Below are 15065 nucleotides of genomic sequence, written 5' to 3' on the forward strand. Positions count from 1 at the left end.
GGTCCAACCTGAAGCACTCTTAGTCCCCTATTAGAATATATTACCTCATAATAAGACAAGATTATGTTGCCGCATTAGAAAGAAACATAGTAACTGTAAAAGAAAGACATTTATCATGCTGCTCCCTTTCAGGTTTATCATTCCACACACAAAAGCAATTCATAAAATAATTTGATTCTACATGTAAATCAGTCATGCTATTATTACCACCGAGGAACATAAAAGTCTTTCATACCTTTGGGGAAAAATATACTGCTCAAAGGAAGTGTTCACCGAAAGTGAGTTGTTCGCTCAGCAGCAAAATGGGAGTTCAAAGCCATCTGAACTTGTATGAACTTTTCAAGAACAATTAAGGGAGTCTAGTCAACATAATTTCATATGTAAGCTGATGTGATCCAAGCAGACACCTACAGAAGCTCAAAAGGACTCATGGGGTGGAGGGGGCAGCACACATAGCAGGAAAGGAAATTAGACAAATGGAAGAGAACGAACTTCCATCGATTGAACATCGGCTTGATTTCCAACCCCTGAATTTACAGCAAGTCACCGAGATGCTCACCCTCTTTAAGGCTTGAGGGCAGCTGAGGTGTCCTGTCAATAGTGCCTGGGTGGTGGAGGAAGGCTCACTCAGTATGCCCCATACATGGAGAGAGGAATGGGAGTTGAAGCTACAGTCCTTGACCCACAGACAGGAATGCTACCACATTTCTCTCTTGCCAAAACCTGGCACAGAATGCATGGTCCTGGAGCCCTTCTGAGTCAAATCAGATTGGATTTTCTGAGCTTATAGACAGGTCTGTAGATTCAATAGGCTTGTTCTGACCATCATTAGATGGATAGGGCAAGCCTCCTATCCATTTTGGGGATTGGGTGCACTCCTAATTTATGATTGTCTGCAAGTAAACCGGGGAGTAGGAGGGCCTGTGCTCACGTGTGATGCTCCTGCTGGGGAGGACAGCACCATACCTCCCAGGTCTCCGACTGAGCACTCCCCCCACCCGCTCTATTATTTACTCGCAGGCAATCACAAATCCAGAGCACTCACAGCTTGTCCTACCCAGTTAATGATAGTCAGAACAGGCCTAATGTATTCTATAGCTCTCTTCAGCAGTTCCCAAAAAAGGGATGGTGGACTTGCATGTAATTAATAATGTGACTTGCATATCACTTTCTTGGCAATTTGAGCAGCATCTTAGCAAGATATTCAATTTCTGCCAACCTACTGATTCGCTTCCAGCAACTCTTCCATTTGGAACTACTTCTGTCTGGATTTTGGAGACCATCTTTGGCTCCCTCCCTAGTCAAAATGAACTCAAATTAAGTGAACACAGTGTATGCATTTGCCATTTTGAAAATTGCTGAACAGAAATTCAGATCTAATCTTCTGCCTCTTTCTCAGCCAAGAGCCAGGCTTGTGGTCGTTCAAACAAATCCATTGATCTCTCTTTAGATAGCAATGCTGATTTTAATTTTTAAGACCTGCTGTTTTCAAAATGAGAGGAGTTGGTAAAGCCCTTTCCCCCAATCCAGGGGTTCTCAGACCCGGGTCCTTGGCTGATGTTAGACTACAACTCTCAATTGATTGTCAAGTACATTATGTTTGGATTCTTCTTGGGTTACTCTTCACATATTGAAAACAGAACCCTGAACTAAGCCTCAATATCAAACCCAACAAGATGGTAAATGTTTCATTTATATGTGTGTTAATTAAAATAGCAGCTGAGGAAGGATGTTCAGAATTAGGACCAGAAATAGCTGTTATTTTCTTATCAAGGACAACATGAAAGCAGAAATGCCATTTATATCACCTTCAACCAGTGCCAGAACAGATTGCAAAAGAGATATGGAGTTGACACCACTCTATGTTTCATGTCTCTGTTCATTCATTTTAATATCTAGTACAACCAATATGGGGTATGACACCATCACTTTCTTGATCTTTCTGCCCCCACCAGCTGAAAAATAACATGAGTGTGAGGCAGCGTGCGGATGTTCTCATTGGCCACCTTCAGACATAATGCAGAACCATGGGTCCAATCTGCCCCCACCTGCCCGCTCTCCCATCTGCATTTGGAAGAAATGGTGAGCTCACTCTATGCTGTCTTGCTGAGTGCAGAGAGGAGGGGGAACTGGAGAGAACTGTCCTTACTGAAGGACAGCCGTAGCAGCCAATAGCAGCTGGACTGAAGGAGGACCTTCCGCCCACAACTCTGGTTGCAGAAGGGGGACACTGTGGTGCCAGCGTTCGGACGTGATGCTGGCACTACAAAAATGAAGGTACAGGCGGCGAAACTTTATTCAGACCAAGGTACAAATCAGAGTCCAGGGAGGGAATTCACGGGTCCACTTTTTCACGAAACTGCGGTTGCCCACATTTGGACATGCAGTTTCTGAAACCAGAGGTGAAGGGACCTCTGGTTTCATGTTATGTGCGAATGCAGCCATTGTGCTAGACTGAGGGCAGGCACAATGTAGTTTGATGCAATGATTCGATTCGATTCAGTTTAGTATAATCATAGATCAATATACAGTTCAGATCCAGATATAAGGGTCCTTAAAAGTGAATATCAGTATAGATGTATGTGTGTATATATACACATAAAATATATAATCAAGAACTATTACATAAAATTAATATAACATGGAATAAGATAAAAACAACAACAAAAACAATTAAGAGCCTGTATTAACCATCTCCAACACACCATGTGTGGATCTTAATCACAGTCGTACAGAATTTGGCCACCAGATTCGAGACATCGGTATATGTATCGGAGAGAAATAAGTTTATATAAAACTCATCTGAGTTATTTGGATATCTAAAATCAAGAGGAGCAATAAATCTAAGGCGCAGATCATGATAAAAAGAGCAATACAAAACCACATGACCGACTGTTTCGACATCGCCATTCCCATAAGGAGACAATCTCTCCAAATAAGGAGCCCTCCTAAACCTGCCCTCTACTACCACAGAGGGCAAGCACAAGGTAGATCAGGATCTATTGATAAATCTCATGGTGATTTTCATTACATCCATAAGGGTTTCTAACTCCCAATAGGAAGTGAAATTGCATCTTTAAAAAACCTTCTATGTTGTGAGTGACCTTGTGCTAATTGCTTATCTCTTGGTCCTAGTATTCTCTGCCTGTAAAATATGAGGGAATTGATTGATTGCCTTTGACAGGTCTTTGGGCAGCATTACTGAAAAGATTGCATAGGAAGCTGCCTGATATGGAGTCAGACCCTTGGTCCATCTAGCTCAGCACTGTCTCTGACAGCGGAATCTGAGTCTCCTGACTGGAATCAGCTCTTCAAGAGTTCAGGCAGGAGTTTTTCTCAGCCCTACCTGGAGATGCTAAGAACTGAACTGACCCTTCTTCATGGAGCAGGATGCTGGACAAGCAGGATGCCCATGGCCTGATCCAACAGGACTTTTCTTATGACGTCGATTTGTTACTGTATCTGCAGATCACCCCAATGTATGTCTCATGGGGTGCAGTAGATAATTGGCCCTCTTACTAAACTACTGTGGGGAAATGACTTGATTTAGCAAGCCAGAAGTTGCCAGTTCAAATCCCCACTGGTACCTATATCAGGCAGCAGTGATATAGGAAGATGCTGAAAGGCATCATCTCCTACTGTGCAGGAGCTGGCAATGGTAAATCCCTCCTGTATTCTACCAAAAGACAACCACAGGGCTCTGTGGGCACCAGGAGTTGCCATCGGCTACACGACACACTTTACCTTTACCAAACTATGCATTTGCATCTGGATTCACCATCGTCTACTATTTCGCACCTGGCTGCAGTTGGTGGACCTTGGCATTTTAGTTAAGAAGAAGAAGTAAGCCTCAAGACTGCTCACCTCTGTGTCAGAAGCCACAAGGAAGAGAGAAGGGAGATACACAAAACGCCCTCACTTCCACGGTTCTTCCAACAGCTGGTCTGAATCTTGGATTGAACCGAATCTTCCTCCTGCTATAGAAGACAAACAACACATTCAAACCACTTTCTGCCCCAAGCATTTTCTTATATCAGAATATGAAAATGCCACCTGATGCATCAGACTATTGGTCCATCTAGCTCAGTATTGCCTACCCTAACTAGCTGTAGCTCCCCAGGTTTTCAGACAGGGTTCTTCCTACCTGGAGATTCCTACCTGGAGATGCCAGGGATTGAAGCTATGTGCAAAACATGTGCTGTACCTCTGAGCTATATCCCCTCCCCCAAATAAGCATCACTAACAAGATTGGGAGGGGGTGAGTTCTCTACGCTATAACCATTTTTAATAAAAATAATAATAATACTTTGTTTATATTTATGAGGCTATATTCAGTTTTCACGGTACTTAAAATCTCCAGACCAATTCTCAGTAAAAACGAACACAAATCCACCTTAAAATCTTCGGCAGTTTCTTCACTAGAGGGCATGCTTTAGCTGTAAATGGAAAGCTGGTGATGAAGGGGTGGGGGAAATAATAATAAAAAAAGCATTTCTGGTCTAATGCGACAAAAAAGGCTAACAAAATGTTAACATTAATTTTATCACAACCATTATTTTTATCCTGCTTAAAATGGAAGGGTTACAATTTCCTAAGGTGTTCTTCAGCTTCTCTCCCTAAACCACGGAAGCAGGGTAGGGTGGGTTGGGGTCCAAAGGGGAGTGAGACAAAAGATCATTCCCCCTCTCAATTACTGGTGGGTGTTTTTTTTAAAGGTATGGTGTGTGAACAAAATGAAAATCTCCCTAAACCCCTTGGATCAAGCTGACAGTTCTAGTCCAGTGTCTTGTGCTAAAGAAGTGCCTTGCTCAAAAGGGGCAGTGAATACAGCAAGGATGAGGTATACTCGTTTGAATGTATATTCGAAGTTTAGGTGTCAATTCTTCATAGCAACAGTGCCAGCAGCATGAAACAAGAGGGAAGGGAGGAGGGTTTGATTCAGGGTTTAAAGGAAAAGGAAACAAAGTTTCAAAATTAGGTTTTGAAACTGAACCTGAATTTGGAAATGAACAGACCCCACACCCCTTCATAATACAAGAATCAGACAAAAAAGACAAAATGTGACATGTTGGCCTCCCTGAAGCAAGACCTCCCCAGAGATGATCAGTGGAGCAACAAATCAGGGCACCCCTACTATCGACATTAGATTAGCTGTAATTATCTGCTGATGTCAACCAGAATTGCACAGCAGAGTAAGCAAGACTTGGGAGAACTGAAGTATAAACATGTGTTTATTTCATTCCTTGGCTCTCAAGGCTCCTGAGAGATGCAACAATGTCTGAAAACAATCAGTGAATAAAAATTTAAAACAGTTACAGTAGAACATTTCAAAGGAAGTGTGCCACTAAAACAAATATCTTATGCACCAGTGTGAGCTCTTTGGGGACAGAGGAGCCATTTTATTTATATATTTATTTTTATTTTTCTATGTAAACCACTTTGGGAACGTTTGTTGAGTAGCAGTATATAAATATTTGTTGTATCCTTATCATATCTGTATATTGTTGTTGATGACAAAGTATGTTTGCACAAACACACACAAATACACACAGTCTGTCACCTATCTACATCAAGGGGTTCCCAAGTTGTCATACTCCAGTTTTTATTGAACTACAACTCCCATCATCCCAAGCTACAATTTATTGTGGCTGGAGAAGATGGTAGTTGTACTTCAGCAACATCTAGAATACAACAGGTTGGGAACCCCTGATCTACATTATATAACACATATTGGCCAAATCTGGATGTAACCTGAATTTAGAGTACCCTTTGCCTCTAGTTTCTGTAGCCGTATGTCTGGATGTGGGCAACTAGAGGTTAGTGAAGAAATGGACCCATGGTTTTCCACAGCAAACTCCAATCCGAACCTTTGGTTCGGAGTGGAGTTTCACCGCTTCCAGCTCTGGTGATGCAGTTGAAGTGGCACCTAAATCCTGGCACTGCAGTCTCACCCCTCTGAAATGGGAGTTGAGGGAGGAAGCTCCTCCCTCGCTCCGGCTCCTATTGGCTGTGCGGGCTGTCCTTCATGAAAGAAGGAAGCCCCCACAGCCAGATCCCCCTCCTCTCCACAGTCAGCGAGAATGCTGAGAAGTAGCTCTCCATTTCATCTAAATGTGGGTGGGAGAGCAATGGGAGGAGGGCACGGAACCGCGGGTGCATTGGACCTGTGGTTCTGCATTACGTCCAAAGGTGGCCATTGTAAAGAGCACATCACCTGTCTGTGAGACAAGAGCACCTCATCTGGATATGGGGCATTGGCTTCTTATCAAATTCCTCCAAGCCCAACCAATTTGTATCCATCAGGCAGATACGTTGATCGCTCGTTATAATGATATTCAATACTGATATGTAGGCAAAAGCTTAAACATGTCCCATTAAACAAATGTGGCTCACTGATCTTTGAATTCTAATTCTAAGGTCTCCAAAAAATCCCCCTAGGACCAAGTTGCCGGATTCATAGGAAGCTGCCATATATGGAGTCAGACCATAAGTTCACCTAGCTCAGTACTGTCTATGCAGACTGGCAGCGGCTTCTCCAAGGTTGCAGGCAGGAGTCTTTCTCAGCCCTATCTTGGCGAAGCCAGGGAGGAGACTTGAAACCTTCTGCTCTTCCCAGAGTGGTGGCTCCATCCACTGAGGGGAATATCTTACAATGTCACACGTCTTGTCTCCCATTCATATACAATGCAAGCAGACCCTGCTTAGCTAAGGGGACAAGTCATGCTTGCTACCACAGGTCCAGCTCTCTCCTCTCGGGATCTTCCAGAAAAGCATTAACATACATCAGGGGTTCCCAACTGGGAGGGGGACTAGTAGCCCCCGGGGCACGTGAAGAGCTCCCAGCGGCTACTCAGAGCCCTCCTGCCTCCCCATGCTGCAGCCGCACGATTTGCTTCTCAACTGGGGCTCCCCAGGTGGAAGCCAAGGCATCTTCAGCAATATGTCCCCTGCAGAAAGGGAGGGAGGAGGGTGTTTGGCAGGCGACATGCAGATGGGTCACATGCCGCCCCTCCCCTCAGCCTGACTGACAGGCTTCCGGAAATTAGCACTACTAGAATACTCCCATTGACATTAATAGAACAAGTATACCTGTCCCGTCAGTTTCAATAAGGCTGCTTATGAATAACAACTGAGTGCATATGAGAGCCTGTCTCCAAAACTGTAACACTTTAATTTGTGTTCTTAAGTGTGCGTGCACACACACACACACACACACACACACAGAGTGGGGTCCCTGAGCTCAAGATTGGTGACAGAAGGGATGCACTTGTTTTGAAAAGTTGCGCAACCCTGGCCTACGTGATGCACAATGCAATGCTGGGGCTACCAACTGGTCAACACTGCTGTGCCTGTGGAAGGCAGCCCTGGGGTGCTTTTGCAGAGTGCGGTTGTGCAACTGCTTAAAACAGCACCTGTGCACTTAGACTGCAGAACCTTCATGGGACACAAACAGCAGAACTTACATCGAACACACCGTCACTTCCGTTCTGCAAATGCACTGTGGTAAGTAAGTTGTGCAAATGCACACTTGCACACTAGTGCCAGTTGATCAGTAATGTCAGCATCATGCAGGCACATCATGCAGGCCATAGTCCCCGTCACATTGTGAAGAGAAGTCAGTAGACAATGACTTGTGCTCAGCTTGTCACCCACAACATACTTCTCCAATTCCACCACAACCACAACCGCGTGTGCACACACACACACACACACACACACACACACACACACACACACACACAGAGTTTGTCCAGTTTACATGAGATAGGCCTAGAGCATTACTTCTGGGCTGGAACCTGCCCCACTAAAAATGGAGATTCGCTTTTGACCTCGCCATTAAAGATCCCCCGATCGATTCTTTCTCCTCTCGCAGTTGCACCTTTAATACCATTAGTTTAACTGAGTTACTACCGATTTCTGCTCTGTGAGAGACAAACAAAGAGGGTGAGGACAAGCCAGGTTCTTGAAATGATCCTCAGAAAAGCTCAGTAATGAGAAATGTTGCCAGGCGAGTCAATCATATTTTCCTTGGGTAAGTCGTTTAACATCCGACTTTGAGCATTAAGGAAACTGTGCTACAGAATCAGCCCCCCCATCTCTCACTCCCTTGTCCCCAAGTTGCTGAAATCATTAGCAAGAAAGCTGGCATGGGAAACCGTCAAACCTCACGGTGGCAATGGGGTCTAAGAGTCTTTAATGGTAATAACTCACAGAGAGAATGACAATTTATGGCTTCTTACTGCACAGTGTATAATTTATGGGATGTTACACATTGTGGTGGGTGCCTAATGAGAACTGTATCAAGCCATAAATCACCAGGATTTCCAGGTCCCCATTAAGTCTCTGTGTTCCCCACTATCCCAGCTGGGCAATGCTTCAGGTTAACCACACCCTTGTCATGCTTTTATGGAGAGGTTAGAGAGAGCTTGATGCTTTATTTTTTTAAAAAGAAGGGGGCTAGGAGCAATCACACATCTCATACATACGCACACCTTATCCAGATTGATGGAAGAGCATGAAACCAGGATGAGACAAATGCACTGACCTGGCTTATTTTATTATCATCTAGGGTAATACATGGAAAGCATTTCATCATCTACATCATCTGCTGCAAAGCAACACTATATTTAATGTCCTAACGTAAAAGCCAAGGGAGGGGGAATGATACCATCCTCTGCAGCAATAAACTGTCTTCTTCATCCATGATGAATGGCCATGACTACCTGGAATACTAGAAATGAACACAGATTGAAAAGGCTGAAATATTTTCTTTTAGGCACGTTCTTTAAGCAGAGAGGGGTTATTTTGTCCGTTCTTTGATCCCTGGCTGAAAATATCTCTCAATGAAGAGCACAAGAAATGTTAGATCGGGTCTTCAAAGTGCATGGTTCTCTCTGGATTTTTGCAACAACCACAAAAATGTATAAGACGTAGGGGATTGTCAGTGACATCCCCTATAAAGCAGAAACTGAGAAGAGAAACGGGGATGCAGCTGTGATGAGAAAGCAGTTCTCTTCATTATTATTTTTTGCAGGTAGAAAGTAAATAGGTAGAAAGAAAGAAAACTTGAACATTCAGTCCACGGAACTAGCAGATGTTCATGAAATCCTTTCTAAAGACTGGTCCTTAATGGAGAAAGGGAGAACATGCACGCAAGCTGTAATGTGAATTGCAAAAATGATTATAATGGTAAACTGGAAGCCAGCTGAAAATGTAGACTGAGAGCAGAGATGCACTAATTCAGCCTTCCAACTGTTGTTGGTCTACAATTCCAATCATCCCAAACCATTGGCCACGGTGACTGGAGATGATGGAGATTATAGTTCAGGAGCAATTGGAGGGCAAAAACTGTGCAGTCCTTACACTTAAAGCAATGGCTAGACACTTCTTCTTCTTCTTCTTAGCTGTTTGGGATGAATGAATAATGAACTATAAGCGATATACCATTCAATCAAAATTAAGATGGTGCATCCTGAGGAGCACTTCAAGTATGAATAATCCATGCAGCAAGTGCAGATATGAGCGCTGGACTTTTACACCTGGATTCATGGAAGACAAGCCTGTCAGTGGATACTAATCACAATGGTTATATCATGCTATCGAAATCAACAGCACAAAAGAGAGATCTGCTTACATCTCTTACCTCTTCAGCCACTGTGGGATATAGGAGGAGGTTGGCTTAGATGGACCTGATTCATCAGAGCTCCCCATGTTCTTCCACCACATGGCATAAATCTTGTGCGAAGAATGCAGCCGTTGATGCACCCGTCGGTGGGCCACTGGCTGGGCTACCTGTAGGCGCCTGCTGAAGTGGGCCGTCAAAGGGGGCCACCCTTTGGGGGTGGGCTTTGGGGGTGGGGCAGAGAGCTGAGGCAAGTTATGATGTTGCTTTAAAAGACTTCTCTGTTTATTTGTTAGATTTTATGCAGGTATGTGCTTTGGTGTACCTGGAGATGGGGAGGGTATGTCCACTGTCCCTGGGGGAATAGAGGAAGCCACCATATTCCAGTGGTGGTGGGGAATAGAGGAAGATGTTGTGTTGGAAGGGCAGCAGGCTATTATAGGGGAAGGGAGATCAGAAATTTAATAGCTGTAACCCCTTCCAGCTTCTCTGCCAGCTCTTTGACCTTGGGGAGCAGTGCCAATCTCCCACAGAACCTCACCTTGCTTCTTTGTAATGCCAGGTCGGTCCAGAATAAATCAGAAATCATTCATGATCGGATTGTGGATGATGGAGCTAACAGAGACTGGTATGGTCTCTGTATGTATTACAGAGACCTGGATGGGGGAGGCTAATTTTCCTGTTTGGGCCCAGCTTCTCCCGGCAGGATACTCTGTTGTAGAGCAGGTGAGAGGATGAGGGTGGGGAGGAGGAGTGGCTGTGGTCTATAAGAATAATCTCTTCCTTACCAGGGTTCCTGTCAGGGAATTGGCCTATACTGAATGTGTGTACCTATGTCTGGAGACCAAGGATAGACTGGGATTTCTGTTGGTGTACCATTCACCCCACTGCCCAAGAGTCCCTAACTGAGCTGATTGACTTGGTTCTAGACCTAGCATTGGATTCTCCTAGACTGGTAGTTCTGGGAGACTTGAATGTTCACTTTGGAACCAAATTGTCAGGATCAGCTCAGGAGTTCATAGTGTCCATGACATAGTGGCTGGTCCCAAGTGGTTTCAGGACCAACACACATTGCAGGTCACACTCTCGATTTGGATTTTTACTTTGCTCAGGAAGGTGTTCTGTGGGTGGGGATTCTTGTCATTTCCCTATTGTCATGGATGGACCACCATCTGGTTAAAGCTGGACTCACAGCCTCAACCCTCCTCCGTAGAGGTTGAAGGACCTATTAGGATGGTCCTCCCAAAAAGGCTCTTGGATCCAATAGGATTCCAAGAAGCCTTGGAAGACTTTAAGGTTGGTTCTGCCAGTGATTCTGTTGGTGGCCTTGTTCAGACTTGGAATAATATGAACTTACTAGGGCAGTAGACAAGATTGCTCCTAAGCGCCCTCTCCGACCCGGTTCTAAATTAGCCCTTGGTATACAGAAGAACTATGGGGGCTGAAGAGGCAAGGTAGATGGCTTGAACGCAAGTGGAGGAAGACTTGGCTCGAATCTATTTATCTCAAGTAGATAGATAGATAGATAGATAGATAGATAGATAGATAGATAGATAGATAGATAGATAGACAGATAGACTAAACTGATGAAACATAGTCTATGCCAGTGGTTCCCAACCTGGATTCCTCCAGATGTTGCTGAACTACAACTCCCATAATCCCCAGCTACAATTTATTGTGGTTGGGGATGCTGGGAGTTGTAGTTCAGCAGCATCTGGAGGAATCCAGGTTGGGAACCACTGGTCTATGGACATGTAGGCCTCCAGCTCTCACTGCAAGTTGTACACAGGGTGTACAAGACCTGATACAACACTAACATAATTCATTTTCCAGGGCCATGTATTAACACACCAAGCTGATAATGATATGGTTATCATATGATAGATGCTAATATAGTTCTTCTATATGTAGTTCTATAGTTCTTCTTCCAAGAGGGAGGGAGGGAGGGAGCGCGCGTGCACACACTTGATTGAGTCAAGCCAGACTGTACATCCACAAGAATCTAAGATTGGATACAGTCAAATCTATTGTTTAATACAAGTGTTTTTATTTTATTTTTTCCTTGGGTCTCTCTCTCTCTCTCTCTCTCTCTCTCTCTCTCTCTCTCTCTCTCTCTCTCTCTCTCTCTCACTCAGTATTTATTTTTCTGTACTGGATACTCAGTTATCTAGTCTTATTGATCCAAGACCAAGAATCAGTATGCAAATAAAACTGTTTTTCTTGTTTTTGCAACACAACCAATATCAACAAAACCTGCCTAACTACGTGGTAAGCAAATGTGAATTTTGAAATCATGTACTCTTCTTCTGTATAGCATTTCATATGGAGGCTTCCTTTGACTGCTTCACCCAAGCATGTGTTACTGCAAGTGCTTATATATTCTCTCCACAAGCCTGGCATGACTAGCTGCCAAATTGGGGAGAAATGTCCAGGTTGAACAAGGCTAGGTACAAAAACAAAAATAATCCATTAGTTTGCTAAGCCTTGAACTAATCTTGGATTCCTCCAAAGAGCATGATTTAGCCCCTCGAGCGCTTCAGCCTGCTCAGCAGTGATAAAAATTTTAGCTTCGGCTGCTGACTTAAAAAAAAAAAACAATTATCTTCCTTATGAGATTCCACTCCATGTATTTCTGTGCAGGTCTATGAGCAATATATATATATATATATATATATATTTGCAAATGTCAGCCATTGGGGCTGCGGCTGCGGTTCAGTTGTAGACCACCTGCTTTGCATGCAGAAAGGCAACCCCTGGAAGCATCTCCCAGTAGACCTGGAGAGGACCTTTGTCTGAAAATCTGAAGAGCTTCTACTAGTCAGTATGGACAAGACTGAGACAGATAGGAAGTTGAAGGGGGGAAAGGAAAGTGCAGTAATGGAGAAAGTTCCACTGCCCTTTCCTTGTGTTCTTTTCCTCCCACTTTTCATTATCAGTCCAGTGGTGTGTGAAGTGGTGGAGTCATGGAAAGTGGTTATCACCAATGCAAAGGTGAAGGAGGTGGAGGTGGAGGGAGATGTGCATGTGTCTGTGCGCACATGTAAAGGTGGGGTCTGGCTTGGAGGAAACTGTTGTACAAGGGTGGCGTCACATTTGGTGTCCTCCCTCAGGAGGTTCTAAGCTACTATGGTCAATGTTTGGTCCTCACAGAGTTAAGTACCCGATGACTTTGCAGGCTGAAGTGTTTAGTCTGTAGTAGGAAGGCAGTTACAAAGAGGAAACACTCTAGTAATCCAGGTAGAAAAGCAGGAGAAATGAAGTCAACAGGAAGTCAGTACTGGATTGGAAGAAATGGTACATGCCAGGAAGTTAAGGCAAGGGCTTTGTGTTGAACTAGAATATGTGGGCATAGTATTTGCAGGGAGTGGAGTAAGCTGAAGTGGAATTTGGCAGAGCATTTCTGATCAGGTTAGGGCTAGAGCTTTAACCAGGAGCCTCCTGGTTCAAGGCCAGGGCCTAACTTGGTGAGTAACCTGAAACTGTGGCCACATTCAGACATCACAAGAAACCGGAGGCAGACTCACCTCTGGTTGGCCCTTTGTGATGTCTGAATAGTCAGAGCTGCAGTTCCAAGATCCAAGCACAGCTCCCATTCCTACCCACAGCCTCCAGATGAACCCTCGCTTTTATGTAAGGTTCACTTACCCAACTGAGGGTCCAAAGGCTGGAGTTTTCATCTGGTTTGGACAGCTCACCCAAACTAGAGTGAAGGGAGGAAGCTCCTCTCCTGCTGCTTACTTTTCATTGGCTGGCACAGCATTCCTTCCCAGAATGCCCACACAGCCAGCTTCCAGACCTGATGAGTGCAGCTCTGGCTCATCTGGGAGCACGTCAGGAACAGAGAAGAGAAGAAAACTGCAGGTTCATGGAGCCTGTGATTTGTCCGAATGGGCCTTGTGTGTACTGAATTCTCAGAGCCACTTTCAAACTCAGAAGGATAAAGAGTTGTGCTACATTGGCCCCTGTGATCTGCACTCAGTAGGAAGGATCCAAATTGTCCAGACCTGCTATAAATCACAGGAGCCTGACTTCCGACTCTTGCCTGGTCAAATAGGGCATATCTGTTGCACTACAGGCTCCAGCTTCCTGCTGCTTCCATCTGCTTCCATCTTCATGCCTTTTAGACCTAGACTGTGGATTAGCCACCCATCACCTCAGCCAGATCTTACATTTCTAGAAGTCATTGCCTGACTTTCTGCATTAGCATGCAGCTCTAGTTTCCAGCACCAAAAATACAGTTCAGATGAAATGCTGAAAATTTCTTCCTGCAGCCAATGGTCAAGTTAGCACAGGACCCAGGGAACTGATTCAAGAGCCTCACAAATCAGGTCTGGAAACCCACAGTGTCCGACAACATGAGAAACCAAAAGCTTGCTCTCTGGCTTGCAGAGAATGACTTTGTGTCAAACTGTCCTTTGAATACATTCATTCAGTGAAATTTCATAAAATACATTTACATGAGTATTCCCAGTGTGGACAGAGTTTGTTCCTCGCTGATTAGGCTAAGGAAGCAAATGGGTAGGAGACGGCTCGTCCAGGATCTCTTGGCTGGTAGGGCCACGTTTTGGGGTCTATGTGCAGTGCCGGTCCTGCTGATTCAGCCACATTAGGATCAAAATCCAAATGGCTGCTCAATGTGTGTGTGTGTGTGGGGGGGGGGTCATGGCACTCCCAAGCATTGCCTTTGGAAGAGCATCTCCCCCCGGGGGTGGGGGATCTTGTCAACAAAGAAGCCACCTCCATGTTTGTCTGTTTGCTTGTTTATTATGTATGTATTTGTGGTAATATTTATACTGCCTCCTCTTAAGTGTTCTGGGTTATACTGCCTTATACTGGGTCAGACCTTTGGTCCATCTAGCTCAGAGTCAGTATTGTCTACCCAGACTGGCAGCAGCTTCTCCAAGGTTTCAGGCAGGAGTCTCTCCCAGCACTACCTGGAGATGCTGCCAGGGAGTGAATGTTGGAGTTGGACTTCCAGTGTATCGACCTTTTGCATGAACTATCCTAATTACCACTAGGGACACTGGGAGTAGAGATAGTGAATAAGGGTCTCTCTCGCTGTTCTACCTGTCTCTACTCTATGATCCCTGATATTACTCTACAGGTATTTCCTGTTGAGAGTCAGAATCCCTCCTTTCCTCTTAGAGAGCACATGGAAACATCTCTCTCTCTCTCTCTCTCTCTCCCCCCCAACCTATTTATGATGTAGTTCTATAGATTAGGGTTAGGTCTTTCCTATTCAAAGTATACTTCAATAAATACTTAGTATTTAGTTCTACAAGAATCTCCATGTGTCTTCAATAAATAGCGGCAACAACTATACTCCACAACTACTCTCTAACTGAAGTGGCTAGCTTCTTTAGGGCTCTGCTAATTAACTGGGGGATAAAAATTACCACCCCACAACAATGAACCTGGGACCTCAGATGCTCTTCCACTGAGC

General features: G+C 44.5%; 1 long non-coding RNA gene across 4 annotated transcripts in view; it reads right to left on the reverse strand.

The window, feature by feature from the left end:
* LOC128335725 (uncharacterized) overlaps positions 1–15065 on the reverse strand; it is a 399851-nt gene that overhangs the window by 134777 nt on the left and 250009 nt on the right. For all 4 annotated transcript variants that reach the window (XR_008311701.1, XR_008311702.1, XR_008311700.1 and 1 more), the window contains exon 6: positions 3865–3977. This is a non-coding gene — a long non-coding RNA (uncharacterized LOC128335725). The remainder of the gene's footprint in view (positions 1–3864; positions 3978–15065) is intronic.

This window comes from Hemicordylus capensis, chromosome 11 (assembly GCF_027244095.1).
Source record: "Hemicordylus capensis ecotype Gifberg chromosome 11, rHemCap1.1.pri, whole genome shotgun sequence".
Taxonomy (NCBI): Eukaryota; Metazoa; Chordata; class Lepidosauria; order Squamata; family Cordylidae; genus Hemicordylus; species Hemicordylus capensis.